Consider the following 20,514-nt stretch of genomic DNA (forward strand, 5'->3'; position numbering starts at 1 on the left):
TGTCATGTTTTACTTAGATGAGAACAGGTTATGCAATTTGAAAGTATGACCAGTTATTATATCCTTGTCTAAGTTTTATTTATGTCATGATTTCCATCAATGGGTCAAGCATGGTGTTACCCGCTTTACTATGGATTTCTTATAGAAATGTAACAGGACTTTGGGACTCTAAAATTACTGTATTAACTTCATTTAAAGCCCCAAACACGGGCTGAATATTGAGTGTGTGTACAGCAGTCGGTTCAATAGAAGCCGGCCGAACTTCAAGCTTCTGTCGAAGGGGCATGACCGAAACAGGACTGCCGATTAGCATTTGATCAGCGCTTCCAGCCAGTGGGTGAGAGCGCTGACTGGTGTGTTCTGGCAAGGTGCCACCCCCCTGTCAGAATAAAATAGCTCAGTGGGGAGATTGCTGTACTAACATTGGATTGTTAGTACATGATCTCCACCCCAGCTCTTCATTTTTTTTGTTCAGCCCACGAAAAGAACTGAAGAGAACTAAGCAATTAAACACTGCCAATCACTCAGTTCTCAGGGCTCCCGAGGATAGAGCTGTAGACTGTCAGTCACCTCTGTCTGCACTGCCCCCTCCTCGCTCACTGGAGCACAGGGCGGTGGAGGGGGTGGGAGCGGCCAGGTCAGGATCTCAGTGGTATGCTTAAAGGCTGAGCCAGGTGCCAGTCCAGGCATATGGGCAGATCTCGACTTCATTGTCGGGATCTTGCCCCAGCCTGTACTGACTCTGTGACGTCAGCCCCCTGTCTGCTGAAAATGGGTCACAGGAATGCAGAACGAACTGCACTCCTGTGAGCCACATGAGAATTACGGCCAAACAAACTTTGGCTGTACTTCTCATTTGAGACTTAGATATTCTAAATAATATACTCTTATGGATGGGGTGTTAATTAAAAATTACTATGACTGAAAAGCAGACATTCATAGGTTTTAAAACAATTTCTCATAATTATCCCTCGCTACTTGAATCTAAAACTTCTCCTGTGGCTAAACTTTTTGAGATCTGTTCAATGGAAAGAGGCCACTTTTTTTTTATAATGTGAAAGTGCATAAAATGGGGAAAATAGTTAAATTATTATCAGGTCTAAAAAATACAATACAAAGTTAATTTCATCAGGTAAATCTGAAATATTAAATATCAATGTTTCATATTTTTATTTACAACCTACGGGTGAAGCTGTTTTATTTTTAATTTTTGTGTGTTTAGTAGCCAATTCTTAACAAGTTCTTTGTTAGCAGAGCTCAGTAGTTACAAATAATCCATAATCTTCTGTGATTAAATATGTAATTCTCTCTGTGACACTATTACGGAAATCTTTCCTTACTTCCTGTTCCGTTGAAGCCCATACAAAAAATATGGGGTGTAGTTGTCACTGGAAATTGTTAGAAACCAAAACATAGCCAGAAGTTCTAATGCCCCGTACACGCGATCGGATTTTCCGACAACAAATATTGGATGTGAGCATGTTGGCTGAAAGTCCGACTGTGTGTATGCTCCATCGAACATTTGTTGTCGGACTTTCCACCAACAGATGTTGGCTAGCAGGTTCTCAGATTTTCTGCCAACAATACGTTGTTGTTGGAATTTCCGATCATGTGTACACAAGTACGACGCACAAAAGTTCACGCATGCTCGGAATCAAACAGAAGGAGCCGTACTGGCTATTGAACTTCCTTTTTCTCGGATCGTCATACGTCTTATAGGTCACCACATTCCCACGTTTGTAATTGTTGGCCAACATTTGTGTGCCCGTCTGTATGCAAGACAAGTTGGAGCCAACAACATTTGAACAAAATTCCGTGGTTTTGTTGTTGAAAAGCCTGATCGTGTGTACGGGGCAAAATGTGTTTTGTTTGTGTCATCTTTGGAGATTTGTGTTAATAATAAAAATGTATAATTAATAAATATGACTGAAACTATTGTATTTCTCTTTAAAGTACTAATGCAAAATATGTTAAATATGTTAAAAAAAGTGTGTTTTTCCAATGACAAGGTGTTCTCTAAGTTGTGAATTTGTGTCCACAGACAGTATATACATACATTAGAACACAGCCCCTGTTTTCACACGTTACCAACTAAAGTAAAAATATGTTTATTTTTTAAACTGTGTATTTTTCATCTGGATGTTTAGTTGTATGTTTCCTGTGATGATTTTTAGCTGCATATTTATTAAAAGCTGTACTGGCATTAGATCAAAGTACTTCTGGATATCAGTGTCCACATCTGGTCCTGCAATGACATCTCTGCAGGTATCCTCCTACAATGACCAGACCAGTAATTATAGTAGCTTTTCATTGTGTTGCACCTGGAACTTCCCATGCAAGTTTGGTTGTATCCACCTGTTAGACAGTATTTACCCCTGGTAATGATAGCTGCACAGAGCTGTATATTGGTGTCCCTATTCTACAAGAACATTTGGAAAACACATTTCAGAGTATTAGGTGACCATTTTTCTGTATGCTCATTCAAACTAGCTCATTTTTGGGTAGAAGACACTGGAGAGCATTCACCGCTAATTAAAAATGCACACTAAGACCAATTTTTTGGTGCTTGTATGAGTGACCAGTTATGATCTGGAAAAAAAAAAAGATTTACATAGATGGAATGCCAGAGTGTCACATGATTATGTTTTAAGCGTTTCCTCCTCCTGTTCTCTTATAGCTCACTGTCTTCCCTCTGGACTTTGTATCATAAAATTCCCGATATGCTTGAAGCTTTTGCAGTAACTGAATTTGGTACTGGTTTAAACTATTGTACAGGAATCTTTAGTTGTACTTTGAAAAAGAGGACAAAGGTTTCATTCCTCTCGGTTTCACACCCTAGCAAGTACAACGGATCCTCCAAATAGTTTTATTTTCGTTCAAGTTGGCAAGACTTATCTATCAACTAATCCACCCTGGCCTAGATTTTAGGTTGAATCGGATGTTTTGCTAGCAGAATTAATTACTAAAGCTGGCCATGATATGATTTTGGTTGCAGAAAAGAAGATCGCCGCTCTTCTCTCCCGCTGAGCTTTTGTGTTCTCAAGGCAAGGTGGGGTGCAGCAAGCTGTCCCTGCTGGGAGAACACATTGATTATTGTTAGCAGCTATAGCCACTGGCAATAATCGCAGCTGAAAAATCCAACATGCTGATTGTAACTAATCAATTAAAGTGGTTGTAAACCCTTACAACACACTTTGACCTACAGGTAAGCCTAGATTAAGGCTTACCTGTAGGTCCAAGAAATATCTCCTAAACCTATATGGTTTAGGAGATATTTGCCCGAAGACAGGCACCACTGTCTACGGTGCATAGGTGCACTAAGCGTGGCATCATCAACGACGAAGATGCCGTGCGTGTTGGCTCCCGTGCGCATGCGCGGGAGTGGCGTCATCGTGGCTTCGTCGAATGACAGCGGCGGAGCTGCGAGACCCCACCGAGAAGATGGATGCGCCGGACTACAGGGGACAGCGGTGACTTCGCTGGCTCCTGTGTCAGGTAAGTGACACATAATGGACTACTATGCGATGCATAGTAGTCCATTATGCTTTGCCTTTGCAGGCAATGAAAGAGGAAGTAAACCCATCAGGGTTTACTTCCTCTTTAATGGATCAACTTGGGTTAGAGCTGCACAATAAATCGTCAAGAATCGTTATCGCAATCTGCAATCTTGACTAAAGTGTTTCACAATTCTTTCTATGCAAAGAATTCTCTCTACTCTTCTGAACCCACAGCCGTCAAAAGAAAGGAAGAGAAAAACTGGGCAGTCTGCCAAGAATCAAAACATTCTTTCTCAGTTGAAGTATAAACATTGTAACAATTTGTCAATGGAATAGACTTCTTGCGTAAGTGAAAAAAGTTTAACCACTTAAACATTAAACCTTTTTTCAGACTTTTGTTGGTTTTAAGTTAAAATATTTTTTTTTTTTGCTAGAAAATTCCTTAGAACCCCCAAACATTATATATATACGCCCTATAAAAGCCCTAGAGAATAAAATGGTGGTTGTTGCAATATTTTATTTCACACTGTATTTGCGCAGCAGTCTTTCAAATGCAATTTAAAAAAAAAAAAATTACTTTAATGAATAATAAAAACAAAACTACCAAGCAAAGTTAAACCATTTTTTTGTATAATGTGAAAGATTTTACATCGTGAGAATCATGATCTTTTTATCCTAAACAATAAAGTCACGATTCTCATTTTGGCCAGAATTGTGCAGCTCTAACTTGGGTACAATCAGCCTGCCCACACATGGATCGACTCTCAGCTTTAAAGTTTGCTTCTCATTGTTCATTGATGTTTCAGCCTCTGCACTCTTAATCTTTGAGAAGTAAATAGACATGCACATACATATGGTATTGTTAATGTTCTGTTCTGAACTGTTACAAAGTAATGCTTAAAAACCTAAAAAGGCCATATCTTCAACCAAAATAAAGAGTTATGGTGATAGCTTTCTTTAGAATTATGGCCGGTTGTACGCCCTTTTCATAGTGACCTGGTGGAACATGTTGAAGGCGCTGACCAAAGAACACTTACATTTCCTTTGAGGTTTTAAAATATCTTCTAAAATAGATGTGTATTATGCAAGATAGCCATCAAAGCCTTTCCAAACTAACCCAGATTTTACATTTTGAACTGGGGGTTGTTAAAGATAATAAGTAAAAACATTGCATAGCGGAAAAGATAAGAAGCAGACTGAAGCCCCATGCCAGATATACAGAACAGCTGCACAAATATTGTCTAACTATGAAACTTTGTTTTGACATTTTTTGTAAACTCCCGATGTATGAGACTTTGATAAAAAGACCAAACAATTTTCAAGACCTAAAGGAAGAGAAATGGATTGGTTTGATGAGTTTTGCTATCTGACACCTTCCTTTAATTTACACGATTTGCAATAAAATAAAATGGAGTCTGGGCATTCAATTACCTGTGCTAATATTATAAAGTCTTCCAAGATGGTATGTTAACAGTCATAAAACTGCTGTCCAGTACATGGCTGAATGACTTTGGATCACAGCAACTGAAACTGCAAAAAGTGTGACCCTCTTGCAAAATAGTAAAAAAAGAAAAGTGCAAAGTGGGCATTAAACAGTCAACTCCAGACATATGTGTAGGGACACAGATATATATAAAATTTGAATATTTATCATAAACCACAACAGGTATACAAAGGAAAATATATATCATATGTCATATGTATACTTAAAAAGGGGGAAAATGAATCCCCAAAAAATACAATACACATACAGTATATATTGCATAAGAGCAAATAATGGCTGAAATGTTTGGTGGTTGTCATCTATAGCCGCTTCATCAAGGCTTGGTTACTGTATATTCAGTGTCTTTTTAGGCTGAATTGAATGGTACCCAGGCCTCGTGGTGGGAAGAAACGAGGTTTAGCCCCTACCGCTTCTCTTTTTAGAGAGCTGGACCCGGGGATCCAGAACTTTTTTTTTTCAGCCATAAGTTTTTTCTGACGGGGTGCTTTTATGGGTCCAGGAGTGCGTATCCCCCGATAAAAGGGGGCCCCAGTTCCTGAAGGTTTTTTAAACGGAGCCCGCCGTGAGAGGTGAAGATTGGGTCTGTTGGTTTTACCACAGAAATCCCTGCGGCTGGAGAGGTAAGTGGAGACTTCAAAAGAAATATAAAGTTTCTGATGAATTGTCTCCTTTAAAAAGTAAATGTTGTCGTGCCTAAAAGTCACCACTGGGGGTTGTATAGAGCACATACCTTGTCATGCTTTCTCAGATCATGCCTCTTCAGACTGTGCATGCTTTTTCCTGTCCATTTATTGTCGGAAAGCCTTTTTTGTATCTGCGAAGATCTCCCAGATAAATGTTATTTTCCTCCTAAGAAAGTTTTTATACTTTATCCTATGGTGGAGGAAATTTACTAAGTACGGTATACTAGCAATTAACGCAGTATACCCTCTGTGAATAAGAGCTGTTTTTGGCAGACAATACTCAAATGCTTAGGCATCCAACGAATAAAGTTGGAATTCCTGTGAAAAATCACACACAAAAATACCCACTTTTTTCTCTGGCAGATTGAGCAGCCTGCTGACAACAATTGCTTAATCGTTGTGAGGCCAGTTTAACAGGTGTTCTAGGTGTCCTGCTCAGCAGGCCTAGAGTTCCGGCAGCTTTATTCTTGCAATAATTGTTTGTGAGTTCCTTTTATAGAACTTGCACAAGGTACTCATGCAGGTGCTGGCTTATAAATGAGTCAAATGCACAACTGCTGAGATGCCTACGGCGGTTTGTACCTATATAGACAGATGCTATACACAGTTCTGTGCACATTGTAGTTAAACACAAGCAGCTAAAATGCATGAGTGCAGGAACGCACATGAGCGGAGGATAAACTTCCTTTTACCATGCAAATACTCCTGGCTAGTCTTCCTTTGCGGTGGAACAGCTATTTGAGGATGTTTGGATAATTCATCCAAAGAAATTCCAGTGGGAAAAGTACCCTGTTTTTTTCTATTTAACCACTTTCAGACCGGACCATTTTGCTGGTAAATGACCAGAGGTCTTTTTACACTTTGGCACTGCGCTGCTTTAACTGGTAATTGCGCGGTCATGCAATGTTGTACCCAAACAAAATTTGCGTCCTTTTCTTCCCACAAATAGAGCTTTCTTTTGATGGTATTTGATTGCCTCTGCGATTTTTATTTTTTGCGATATAAGCGTAAAAAGACCGCAAATTTTGAAAAAAAATGATATTTTCTACTTTTTGTTATTAGAAAAATCCAATAAACTCAATTTTAGTCATACATTTAGGCCAAAATGTATTCAGCCACATGTCTTTGGTAAAAAAAAAGTCAATAACTGTATATTTATTGGTTTGCGCAAAAGTTGTCACATCTACAAACTAAGGTACATTTTCTGGAATTTACGCAGCTTTTAGTTTATGACTGCCTATCTCATTTCTTGAGGTGCTAAAATGGCAGGGCAGTAGAAAACCCCCCCAAATGACCCCATTTTGGAAAGTAGACACCCTAAGGAAATTGATAAGAGGCATGTTGAGCCCATTGAATATTTTATTTTTTTGCCGCAAGCGATTGAATAATGACAAAAAAAAAAATTTTTTTTTTTTTTACACAAAGTTGTCACTAAATGATATATTGCTCACACATGCCATGGTTATATGTGGAATTTTACCCCAAAATACATTCTGCTGCTTCTCCTGAGTACGGGGATACCACATGTGGTCGACTTTTTGGAAGCCTAGCCGCGTACGGGGCCCCGAAAGCCAAGCACCGCCTTCAGGATTTCTAAGGGCATACATATGTCATTTTACTCCTCACTACCTATCACAGTTTTGAAGGCCATAAAATGCCAAGATGGCACAAAACCCCCACAAATGACCCCATTTTAGAAAGTAGACACCCCAAGCTATTTGCTGAGAGGCATGTTGAGTCCATGGAATAATTTATATTTTGCCACAAGTTGCGGGAAAATGACAAACTTTATAAATTTTTCACAAAGTTGTCACTAAATGATATATTGCTCACACATGCCATGGGCATATGTGAAATGACACCCCAAAATAAATTCTGCTGCTTCTCCTGAGTACGGGGATACCACATATGTGGGACTTTTTGGGAGCCTAGCCGCGTACGGGGCCCCGAAAACCAAGCACCGCCTTCAGGCTTTCTAAGGGCGTAAATTTTTAATTTCACGCCTCACTACCTATTACAGTTTTGAAGGCCATAAAATGCCAAGATGGCACAAAACCCCCACAAATGACCCCATTTTAGAAAGTAGACACCCCAAGCTATTTGGTGAGAGGCATGTTGAGTCCATGGAATATTTTATATTTTGCCGCAAGTTGCGGGAAAATTACAAACTTTTTTTATTTTATTTTTTTTTTCACAAAGTTGTCACTAAATGATATATTGCTCACGCATGCCATGGGCATATGTGAAATGACACCCCAAAATAAATTCTGCTGCTTCTCCTGAGTACGGGGATACCACATATGTGGGACTTTTTGGGAGCCTAGCTGCGTACGGGGCCCCAAAAGCCAAGAACCGCCTTCAGGCTTTCTAAGGGCGTAAATCTTTGATTTCACGCCTCACTACCTATCACAGTTTTGAAGGCCATAAAATGCCAAGATGGCACAAAACCCCCACAAATGACCCCATTTTAGAAAGTAGACACCCCAAGCTATTTGGTGAGAGGCATGTTGAGTCCATGGAATATTTTATATTTTGCCGCAAGTTGCGGGAAAATTACAAACTTTTTTTTTTTTATTTTTTTTTTCACAAAGTTGTCACTAAATGATATATTGCTCACGCATGCCATGGGCATATGTAAAATGACACCCCAAAATAAATTCTGCTGCTTCTCCTGAGTACGGGGATACCACATGTGTGGGATTTTTGGGGAGCCTAGCTGCGTACGGGGCCCCGAAAGCCAAGAACCGCCTTCAGGCTTTCTAAGGGCGTACATTTTTGATTTCACGCCTCACTACCTATTACAGTTTTGAAGGCCATAAAATGCCAAGATGGCACAAAACCCCCACAAATGACCCCATTTTAGAAAGTAGACACCCCAAGCTATTTGCTGAGAGGCATGTTGAGTCCATGGAATATTTTATATTTTGCCACAAGTTGCGGGAAAATTACAAACTTTTATTTTTTTTTATTTTTTTTTCACAAAGTTGTCACTAAATGATATATTGCTCACACATGCCAGGGACATATGTGAAATGATACCCCAAAATAAATTCTGCTGCTTCTCCTGAGTACGGGGATACCACATGTGTGGGACTTTTTGGGAGCCTAGTCGCGTACGGGGCCCCGAAAACCAAGAACCGCCTTCAGGATTTCTAAGGGTGTAAATTTTTGATTTTACACCTCACTACCTATCACAGTTTTGAAGGCCGTAAAATGCCAAAATAGCACAAAACCCCCCAAAATGACCCCATTTTGGAAAGTAGACACCCCAAGCTATTTGCCGAGAGGCATGGTGAGTATTTTGCAGCTCTCATTTGTTTTTGAAAATGAAGAAAAAAAAAAATAATGTATATTTTTTTTCTTTTTTTCAATTTTCAAAACTTTGTGACAAAAATGAAGGTCTGCAAAATACTAACCATACCTCTCGGCAAATAGCTTGGGGTGTCTCCTTTCCAAAATGGGGTCACTTGGGGGGATTTTGTGCTATCTGGGCATTCCATGGCCTCCGAAACTGTGATAGGCAGTGAGGAATGAAATCTAAAATTTACACCCTTAGAAATCCTGAAGGTGGTGCTTGGATTTTGGGGTACCGTACGCGGCTAGGCTCCCAAAAGGTCTCACACTTGTGGTATCCCCGTACTCAGGAGAAGCAACAGAATGTATTTTGGGGTGTAATTTTACATATAACCATGGCATGTTTGAGCAATATATCATTTACTGACAACTTTGTGCAAAAAAAAAAAAAAAAAATAATAATAATGTATTTTTTCCACAACTTTTGTCAAAATATAAAATATTCCATGGACTCGACCTGCCTCTCAGCAAATAGCTTGGGGTGTCTACTTTCTAAAATGGGGTCATTTGGGGAGGTTTTGAACTGTCCTGGCATTTTATGCACAACATTTAGAAGCTTATGTCACACATCACCCACTCTTCTAACCACTTGAAGAAAAAGCCCTTTCTGACACTTTTTGTTTACATGAAAAAATATTTTTTTTTGCAAGAAAATTACTTTGAACCCCCAAACATGAAGTGTTTTTTTAAAGCAAAAGCCCTACCGATTAAAATGGTGGGTGTTTCATTTTTTTTTTTCACACGGTATTTGCGCAGCGATTTTTCAAACGCATTTTTTGGGGAAAAAACACACTTTTTTTTATTTTAATGCACTAAAAATCACTATATTGCCCAAATGTTTGATGAAATAAAAAATATGATCTTAGGCCGAGTACATGGATACCAAACATGACATGCTTTAAAATTGCGCAGAAACGTGCAGCAGCGACAAACTACGTACATTTTTAAAAGCCTTTAAATGCCTTTACAGGTGACCACTTTAGATTTACGGAGGAGGTCTACTGCTAAAATTAGTACCCTCGATCTGACCTTCGTGGTGATACCTCACATGCATGGTGCAATTGCTGTTTACATATGCCACCAGACCAACGCTTGCGTTCCGCGTTGCGCCTTAGCAGGGGGGGACAGGGGTGTTTTTTTTATTTATTTTTTTTTTATTATTTATTTTGCTTTTTTTATTTTTTTTTAAACTGTTCCTTTCATTTATATATATTTTTTTATGATTTTTATTGTTATCTCAGGGAATGTAAATATCCCCTATGATTGCAATAGGTAGTGACAGGTACTCTTTTTTAAAAAAATTAGGGTCTATCAGACCCTAGATCTCTCCTCTGTCCTCAAAGCATCTGACCACACCAAGATCGGTGTGATAAAATGCTTTCCCAATTTCCCAATGGCGCTGTTTACATCCCGCAAAATCTAAGTCATGAAATGTTCGTAGCTTCCGGTGTCTTAGGCCATAGAGATGATTGGAGCCATTCTGATCTCTGATCAGCTCTATGGTCAGCTGGCGGAACCACCGGCTGCATTCTCAGGTTTCCTGTTGGGACAGGAGAGCCTGAGAAAACCATGGAAGATGGTGCGGGGGGGGGGGGACATTCCCTCCCACTGCTTGTAAAAGTAGTCTAGAGGCTAATTAGCCGCTAGGATTGCTTTTACATAAAAGCCGACCGCTGGCTGAAAAGAATGATACCAAGATGATACCTAAACCTGCAGGCATCATTCTGGTATAAGCACTCAAAGTCCCGCAACATACCAGTATGTTGCTGGAACTGGTTGGGCATATATTGTAATTTTTTTTTCATGCAGCCTGTGGGCTGAACGAAAAAAAAATATTGATCGGTGGGTATGCCCACCATTAGATACCACCCTTCATCCACCCACTTTCTAATGGTGGGCATACATGCACCATTTATATATGCCGAAGCATGGGGGCATCCTCCCGCAAAAGGTAGGAGCAGATCGCTCCTCCACCCCTTATGCCCCCATGCTTCGGCATATATGCTCTTTTTTAACTGTGGTGGTGAAATCACCCCCGACAGTGCTGGAATCGCGGCTTTATGTATCATGGGAGCAAACGCTGTTGCTGTCAAGATAAATAAATCCGCTCTGCAGCAGAATGGCGTACCTGCTAAGCAAATGATGGTTAACAATAAAACAAAGTAACATTACAGTATAACAGTAGGACTTACCATACCTGCAAAGCAAATACAAAAAAAAAATCGCAAAAAATAACACATTTAACACAATCTGTGCCTAAAATATATATATGCCGAAGCATGGGGGCATCCTCCCGCAAAAAAGTTATGCCGCGTACATACATTCAAACTTTTCCACGGGCAAGCCCTCCGTCGGAATTTTGACTGTATGTACGCGGCATTAGGAGCAAAATCGCTCCTCCACCCCTTATGCCCCCATGCTTCGGCATATATGCTCTTTTTTAACTGTGGTGGTGAAATCACCTCCGACAGCGATGGAGTCGTGGCTTTACATATCGTGGGAGCAAACGCTGTTGCTGTCAAGATAAATAAATCCACGCTACAGCTGAATGGCGTACCTGAAAACAAAAAATGGTTAACAATAAAACATTGCAGAATAGAATACAGTACAAAGGAGCAGAACAATAGAGAGAGAATAGAGAGAGAGAGAACAATAAAACGACAACTATTTTTGGTTTTTTTATTTTATATTTTTTTTGTTTTTACTTTTTTTTTTTTTAACACTTTTTTTTTTTTTTTTAACACTTTTTCTGTTGTAACGGTTCCAGCGGTTTGGGTCTCTCAAAATGCAATGGCATCTTGGGAGACCCTGTGAACGTGTGCCTAGCCTGTGCAATGCTGTACCCTACGCTAATACTCAACTAGTGAATGGTAGCGTTCAAAACACTCACCCTGACAAAGACCAGGCTGGTCAGGACAGCGGGGACAATAAGAACGGGTGTCACGCCTAAATCCGCGCTTTCTGCAGACACGACATTTTCTTTGGGGGGCTCGTTGGGTAGGGGTACTCGGGATGACATAAGAATAATGCCTCTCATGCAGCCGGCTTACTGCATCTGGTAGGGGAAGGTGAGGTGGAGCACCGCCTGGATACAGAAGGGCTCTGACGATATCCTCCTGGAATTTGAGGAAGGATCCAGTCCGTCCTGAAGCTTTGTGTAGTACATAAGCATTCAGTATAGCCAATTGGAATAAATAAACAGACACTTTTTTGTACCAGCGTCTGGACTTACGGGCAACTAGATACGGCGCCAACAACTGGTCATTGAGGTCCACCCCTCCCATGTTAAGGTTATATTTGTGGACACAGAGGGGTTTCTCCACAATACCAGTCGCCGTAGGAATTTGGACCGTCGTGTCTGCATGAAGGGAGGTAAGAACGAAAACATTCTTATTATCCCTCCACTTCATAGCGAGCAAATTATTACTGCGCAAGCAGGCTCTCTCCCCCAGCCTAAGACGGGACTCTACAAGCCGCTGGGGAAAGCCCCGGCGATTAGGTCGCACGGTGCCACATGCTCCAATCTGCTGATCAAACAAGTGACTAAACAGTGGCACGCTTGTGTAATAATTGTCCACGTACAAGTGGTACCCCTTTCCGAATAAGGGTGACACCATGTCCCACACTATCTTGCCAGCGCTTCCTATGTAGTCAGGGCAGTTCTCCGGCTCTACGTGACTATCTTTACCCTCATAAACCATAAAACTACGTGTATAGCCTGTGGCCCTGTCACAGAGCTTATACATCTTGACCCCGTATCTGGAACGCTTGTTGGGGACGTATTGTTTGAATGACAAGCGACCAGAAAACTTAATCAGGGACTCATCAACGCAGACAACTTGATCGGGAGTAAACAAGTCTGCAAAACGTTGGTTGAAGTGGTTTATGAGGGGCCGAATTTTGTAGAGCCGATCGTACTCAGGGTCTCCACGAGGACGACAGAGTTCATTGTCGCTGAAGTGCATGAACCGCAAAATCATCTCGTATCGTGCCCTGGACATGGAAGCAGAGAACACGCGCATATGGTGAATTGGGTCAGTGGACCAATATGACCGCAACTCACTCTTTTTGGTTATGCCCATGTTGAGGGAGAGGCCCAGAAAGATTTTAAATTCAGAAACCGTAACTGGTTTCCATTGTTTGGCAAGGGCGGACTGGGGAATAGTGGCGATGTGTTGAGCAGCGTACAAATTGGTTTGGTCCACAATAGATCTAAAGAGATCTTCGGTGAAAAACAGTGAGTAAAAGTCAAGTGTCGTAAAATCAACTGTTTCCACCTTAATGCCAGGTTGGCCAGTGAATGGGGGAAGTACGGGTTCTGCAGAAGTGGTGGGCACCCAAATAGGATTGGCGAATTCTGCAGGAAGGGCACTATGGGTACGACGGGCCTGTCTTTGTCTTCTTGGTGACACTACTTGTGCTTGCCACCTCGCCAGCTTGAACTGCACTTATGGGACTCGCCACGTCACCACGTGTTACTGCAGTGCTGGATGTAGGTCCAGGGTGTACTAGGCCGCTGGTGCTTGCCAGTTCACCAGAAGGATGAGCGGCTCTAGTACGTCTCTGCTCCATACGAGTGGCCTGCGGTTTATGCACCTCAACAACAGAATACATTCGGGATCGGGCACACCTGTCCCTAACAGAGGCCTCATCTCCGTCGTCAGAGCTATCTGTCATGGAGCCGCTGTCCTCTACAGGATCGTATTCTGAGCCTGAATCTGACAGATGAGTGACGTCCTCTTCACTATCTGTCATGCTCAGAAACGTGTAGGCCTCTTCACTAGTGTACCTTCGCTTTGCCATTTTGGGCTCTAAATTTAGGGGTACACTAGTGAGACTCACAGGTAAAAAAGCACCTAGCCTGTCAGCGACTGTTTCAAAACGCTACAAAAAAAACTGTTAGCGATCGCAGGGATCAAGCCTGACTCTGCGAACGCTGCAGTTATGTGTGTTGTGTTTTGTAAGTGACAGTGATCGATCGATACTGCACTTGGGTGGGCTGGGCTGGGCTTGGCGGAGGGGCTAAACGCAGGTGCTAGCGGGTATCTGGGCTGATCCCGCTAACAATGCGTTTTGGGAAACCTAAAATGCAGGCAATGCTAATATAGATCTGATCAGATACTATATTACTAAGGGAGGTGTATGCTTTACGCGTGGGTGTTAGCGGTACTGGCACTAACCTGACGCTGGGGCGACGCAGGCCTTATCTGACCCTCAAACTTATATCACCCGCCGGGTGATCAGGGGGTTAAACCTTTATTAGGTAATAAATGGCGGGTGCCCTGAAACAAAAAAAAAATAACTAACCAACCAGCGTCACCTGTAACAGTTATATGGTGATCACTGGTGAAAGGGTTAACTGGGGGGCAATCAGGGGGCTATGCGGTAGTATATGGGGGTCCCTGACGCTATAAAAAGCTGCGGCGAACCCAAATACTTACCTGCCTAACTAGCGTCACCTGTGACACTAATACAGCGATCAGAAAAAAATCGCTTATTAGTGACACTGGCGACGGGGGGTGATCACGGGGTTAAACCTTTATTGGGGGGGTTAGGGGGGCACCCTAGAGCTAAAGGGGGCTAACCCTAACTGCCCTAACAGTTATTACAGTCACAAATGACACCAATGCAAAAAAAAAAAAAAAAAAAAAAAAAAAAAAAAAATGCACTTGGTGTCACTGTGACTGGGGGGGGCAGGGGTGATTGGGGGGTGATTGGGGGGTGATCGGGGGGGTGAAAAGTGTGCCTGGCGTGTTCTACTGTTAGTGTAGTGTGTTGGTGCAACTCACCGATCCTCTCTCCTCCGTGCCGGAACGAAAAAGACCGACACGAGGAGAGATTACATCATTTCCTCTCCTGTGTTTACATTACAGGAGAGGAAGTGATGTCACGAAGACTTTCTATTCGTCGGGAGCGATCGCGAGGGGGTGGCCATGAATGAATGGCCGCCCCCTCATCCCGGATCGGTCCCGAACGAATACCGACCGCCGCAGGCACCGGTCGGGGGCCCGACCCGGGGCAAGGCAGGGACGTACATGTACGCCAATATGCCTGCCCGTGCCATGCTGTCGACGTACATCGTCGTGCGGCGGTCGGCAACTGGTTAAGTAAAGGAGTAAATATATTTTTATTTTTAAAAAGCTCCTTCTGTTTGTGCCAGAGGCATCAGCCTCCAGGCAGTCACGATGGCTTCTGCCATCAGGTTCAATAGGTAATCCTCAGATTTAACCCTAGGGGTTACTGTAGCCTCCTTATCAGGAGGCGCCCTGCTAGCTCAATAGGGGGAATTCTTCTGCAGTTCTCATAGATCTGTCATGAAGGCGAATGGGGGACTTCCTCAATAGCTCCAATCTGGAGTTCCAAGAGTCCCTGTCTCCTCGTTTTTTCTCAGATCAAACATTCCTAAGGATCCAGAGAAAAATAAGTCTTTCTCTCTGCATGGAATTTATCCAATCGGTAGTCTCCTTCCTACAAGGGGAGAACTTTGGGCGTCTATCGACATCCTGGATGCTTATCTCCATGTGCCGATCTTCCCCGCTCATCAGAAATTTCTATGGTTCAAGGTAGAAAATCTTTATTCCCAGTTTGTAGCTATACCTTTTCGAGCTAGCTACTGCAACTCGAGTGTGTATAAAGATCCTGGCCCCTCCTTTAGCCCGGTTAAGGGCTCTAAGTATAACGATACTAGCCTACTTTGATGATTTACTCTTGATAGGTCAATCGGTAGCCCATTTAAACCAAGGTCTAATTACCACAGTCAGCTACCTGAAATACTTGGGTTGGCTCCTCAACCTAGTAAGATCCTTCAGACATCAGGGAGATTGCAGTAGTTAGGGTTGATCATAGATACAGTCCACTAAAAGGTATTTTTACCCCAGGAAACAAAGAAGTATCCTTCTATTTATCTTTGCATGTGATTAGGAAAGATGGTGGCTTCTTCAAGACAGTTCCTTATGCGCAGTTCCATTCAAGACTGCTGCAAAACAGTATCCTGTCAACTTGGAACAAGAAGATCCAAACTCTGGACTTCCCGTTGTGTTTATCCGCCAAAGTGTGTCAGAGCCTCAATTGATGGTCGATAACCAAAAATCTTCTAAAAGGAAGATCCTCTCTACCAGTTACCTGGAAAGTGGTAACAAAAGCCAGCCCTTTCGGCTGGGGAGCAGTCTTGGAAGAAACATCTGTCCAAGGGAAATGGTCCAGATCAGAAATGACCTTGCCCATCAATATTCTAGAGATTCGGGCAGTACGCCTGGCCCTGGAAGCCTGGACACTCAGACTATTGTCCTTTCTGGATTCAGCCTACGGCCATATCACCCTGAATGCGTCCGATCTCGTCTGATCTCGGAGGCTAAGCAGTGTCGGGCCTGGTTAGTACTTGTATGGGAGACCACCTGGGAATATCAGGCGCCGTAGGCTCAATCCAACAATGCCACAGCGGTGGCTTATCTCAATCACCAAGGGGGCACGAGAAGTCATGTGGTCCAGAAAGAGGTGAATTTTTTTTCTGTCTTAGGCAGAAAGCAACATTCCTTGCCTATCAGCAATTTCATTCCAGGAATGAAGAATTGGCAGGCGGACTACTTGAGTGCTATTTTTTCCGGGAGAATCGTTCCTTCTTCCTGGCATCATTTTGTCAATATACCCAGGGGAGTTCCGGATGTGGGTCTATTGACATCCGAGTTCAACAACAAGATCGACAACTTTGTGTCAAGGACAAAGGATCCGATGACATCCAAAACAGATGCCTTGTTGTCTCCTTTGGATCAGTTTTTCACTGATCTATGCTTCCCCTCCTGTTCTGCTTCCACGCCTTTTTCACAGGAGCAAGCAAGAAGGGAAGGAGGTGATTCTTGTGACCCAGTGTGGCCCAGGAGTTCTTGGTTTGCCGCAATCGTAAAGATGGTGGCGGGTGACCCTTGGTTCCTACCACTGTGGATAGACCTTCTTTTGCAAAAGTCCAGTATTCCATTCTTCCTTAAAAACGCAAAATTTAATCTAAAATAAGGCGTGGGCTGTCAGATTCAGTAGTTTCTTTGCCGGCCTCCAATGTCATATACTAATGAGTCTGGAAGGCATGTCTACTGGTGTGAATCCAGGGGTTGGCACCCCAGGAAATATGTCATAGGTAGGAACCTTCGAATTCTTACGGATGGGATTCGAAATTTAAGCTGGCCCTGAGTACTTTCAAAGGCCAAGTATCGGCCTTTATCTGTGTTTTTTCAAGGACCATTTACTTTTCACTCTCTGGTTCATAACTTATTCAGGGAGAACCGGGGATTAAATCCTCCAGTTAGGTCACCCCTGAACCCTTGGGATTTAAGATTAGTCCTGTCGGTTTTACAAAAACAGTCTTTTTGAGTCAATTCAGGATTCTTCCCTTGGTCCTCTTGACGAAGAACATCATTTTCCTGGTGTCCATATCTTCTGCAAGAAGAGTATCAGGGTTGGCTGCTCTTTCTTGTAAAGAGTCATATTGGATTATTCTTAAGGATAAGGTTGGATTGCGGCCTCATCCTAATTTCCTTCCGGAGCTAGTGTCAGTTTTTTTTTAATTAAATCAAGATATTGCTCTGCCTTCGTTTTTTTCAGAACTTCATTCTCTGAAAGAAAGGTCACTACATTCTCTTGATGTGGTGAGAGCGGTCAAGGTGCATTTAAAGGTGACCGCTGTGATGCATAAACACAGATGTTTTTTGTTTATGTTGCCTGACGGTCCTAAAAGAGGACAGACAGCATTGGAATCTATGATTTCTAGATCGTTTCGTCAAGTGATTGTTCAAGCTTTTTGGCTTAAAAGAAGAGAATTCCTCCTTTTTTATGTTAAAGGCACTCCGCCAGGGCCGTTAGTGCTTCTTGGGCAGTGCATCACCAAGCCTCCATGGCTCAGATCTGCAAGGCCGCAACTTGGTCTTCAATCCATACATTTACTATATTCTATCAAGTAGATGTAAAAGGTCATGAAGATTTCGCCTTTTGGGCGCAGTATACTGCAGGCTGCAGTATGAGTCCTCTAGTCTCTTGGTGCCCTACTATTGTTGTGTCTCCTTCCCTTCAGTTGGCATTGCTATGGGACATCCCACATAGTAACTGTGTCCCCTGATGTATGAAAAGGAAACATGATTTTTATAAACAGCTTACCTGTAAAATCCTTTTCTTTGAAGTACATCAGAGGTCCCTCCCTTCTTTGGTGTACACGTGTATTGCTTTGCTACAAAACTGAGGTACTCCCAGTAGTGGGAGGGGTTATATAGGGAGTGCACATTTTAATTTAGGGCGTGCCAGTGTCCATCACCTGAAGGTGGCCTATAACCCACATAGTAACTACTATGGCTCTGTGTCCCCTGATGTACTTCAAAGAAAAGGATTTTACAGGTAAGCTGTTTATAAAAATCCTGTTTTTCAGTTTGTAGCTTTGCCTTTCGGTCTAGCTACTGCACCTCGAATATTACAAAGGTCCTGGCCCCTCCTGTAGCTGGATTAAGGACGCCCTAAGTATAATGATTATAGCTTACCTGGATGATCTGCTCTTGATAGACCAATTAGTAGCCCGTTTAGACCATGATCTACAGTCAATTACTTGGAATACCTAGGTTGAAATCTCAACCTAGAGAAATCCTCCTTAAAAAACTATCAAGGAGATTAGAATACCTGGGTATGATTATTGATACAGCCCATAAAAAGGTATTCTTGCCCCAGGCAAAGATCATGGCCATAAAGGAACTGATTCAGGTGGTCAAGGCAATGAAGAATCCTTCTATTCGACTTTGCATGAGGTTGTTGGGAAAGATGGTGGCTTCACTCGAGGCTGTTCCTTATGCGCAGTTTCATTTGAGGCTGCTGCAAAACAGTATATTTTCGGCTTGGAACAAGAAGATCCAAGCTCTAGATTTCCCAATGTATCTGCCTCCATGGTGCGCCGAAGCCTCGGTGGTTGATAACTAAGAATCTGCAGAAGGGAAAATCTTCCCTACCAGTTACCTGGAAGATGGTAACAATGACCATCAACGTTCTAAAGATCTGGTCAGCGAGCTTGGCCCTGAGGGCCTAGATGTTCAGGTTACGGAATTGTCCTGTCATGATCCGATCCGATAATACCACAGTAGTGGCCTATATCAATCACCAAGGGGGGCCTGAGAAGTCGTGTGGCCCAGAGAGAGATGAATCATATCTTAAATTGGGCAGAAAATAGTGTACCTTGCCTATCGGCAGTCTTTATTCCGGGAATAGAAAATTGGCATGCAGACTACTCAAGTCTCCAGCAGTTGTTCCTGGGGGAATGTTCCCTTCACCCCGATATCTTCCTGGCAATGCGCCAAAGATGGGGGATCCCAGACTTACTGTTTGCGTCCAGGTTCAACAAGGAAATTGACAACTTTGTGTCAAGAACAAGGGATCTGCTAGCATGCGGAACAGATGCCTTAGTATTCCAGGGGAACAGGTTCTCACTGATTTATGCTTTTCCTCCTATTTTGCTGCTTTCACAACTGCTTCGCAGGATCAAGCATGAAGGAAAATTGGTGATTCTTGTGGCCCAGAAGAGCTTTAGTATGCAGAGATCATAAAGATGGCGGTAGGGGACTCATGGATCCTACCACCACGTCCAGACCTTCTTTCACAAGGTCCGGTATTTCATCCTAACTTACAAGCGCTAAATTTAATGGTTTGGCTATTGAGGCCCTACTGGTATCATTCCAACAACCATTTGCTTTGCGTTCTTTGGTTTGTAGCTTATTCAGGGGCTAACACGGCTTAATCCTCCAGTTAAGTCACTCCTGAACCCTTGGAACTTGAATTTAGTTCTGTCGGCATTGCTGAAACAGCCTTTTTTGAACTGATAGAATATTCCCTTCGTCCTTTTGAGAAGAAAACTAATTTTCTGTTATGCCGCGTACAGACGACCGGACTTTTCGACAGCAAAGGTCCGACAGAACGAATCCGGCGGACAATTCGATCGTATGTGGGCTCCATCGGACCTTTGCTGTCCAAAAATCTGATGGACTTTAGAACTAGAACATGTTTCAAATATTTCATATCGAGAAATCCGCTCGTGTGTATGCTAGTCCGACAGACAGAAACTGACGCTAGGGCAGCTATTGGCTACTGGCTATGAACTTCCATATTCTAGTCCGGTCGTACGTCATCACGTTCGAATCTGCCAGACTTTGGTGTGATTGTGTGTGGCCAAGTCCGTTCATTCGGAAAGTCCGTCGGAAACTCTGCTGAAAGTCAGTCGGAAAGACGGTTGGACCTTGTCCGTCGAAAAGTCCGCTCGTGTGTACGCGGCATTAGCTATATCTTCTGCAAGAAGGGTATCAGGGTTGGCTACTCTTTCTTGTAAAGAGCCATATTTGATTATTGAAAAAATAGAAAAATCTGCGCTAAGTAAAAACTAATAAAAACGAATAAAAAATCAGCAGCTGAACACCATAACCAGGATACTGGGCACAAAGAAAACAAAAGAAATTAAGTGCAG

At 42.6% G+C, this 20,514-nt stretch overlaps 1 protein-coding gene and 1 non-coding gene across 3 annotated transcripts in view; both read left to right on the forward strand.

Annotated features, from left to right (window-relative positions):
* Window positions 1-20,514, forward strand: part of AFG2A (AAA ATPase AFG2A) — a 595,306-nt gene that overhangs the window by 144,935 nt on the left and 429,857 nt on the right. The gene's annotated exons all lie outside the window — the stretch shown is intronic.
* Window positions 16,339-16,457, forward strand: LOC143977397 (5S ribosomal RNA). The gene has a single exon (XR_013273678.1). It is a non-coding gene; the product is annotated as a 5S ribosomal RNA (ribosomal RNA).

This window comes from Lithobates pipiens, unplaced genomic scaffold (assembly GCF_037356315.1).
Source record: "Lithobates pipiens isolate NorthernLeopardFrog02 unplaced genomic scaffold, aLitPip1_a1.2 Scaffold_13, whole genome shotgun sequence".
NCBI lineage: Eukaryota > Metazoa > Chordata > Amphibia > Anura > Ranidae > Lithobates > Lithobates pipiens.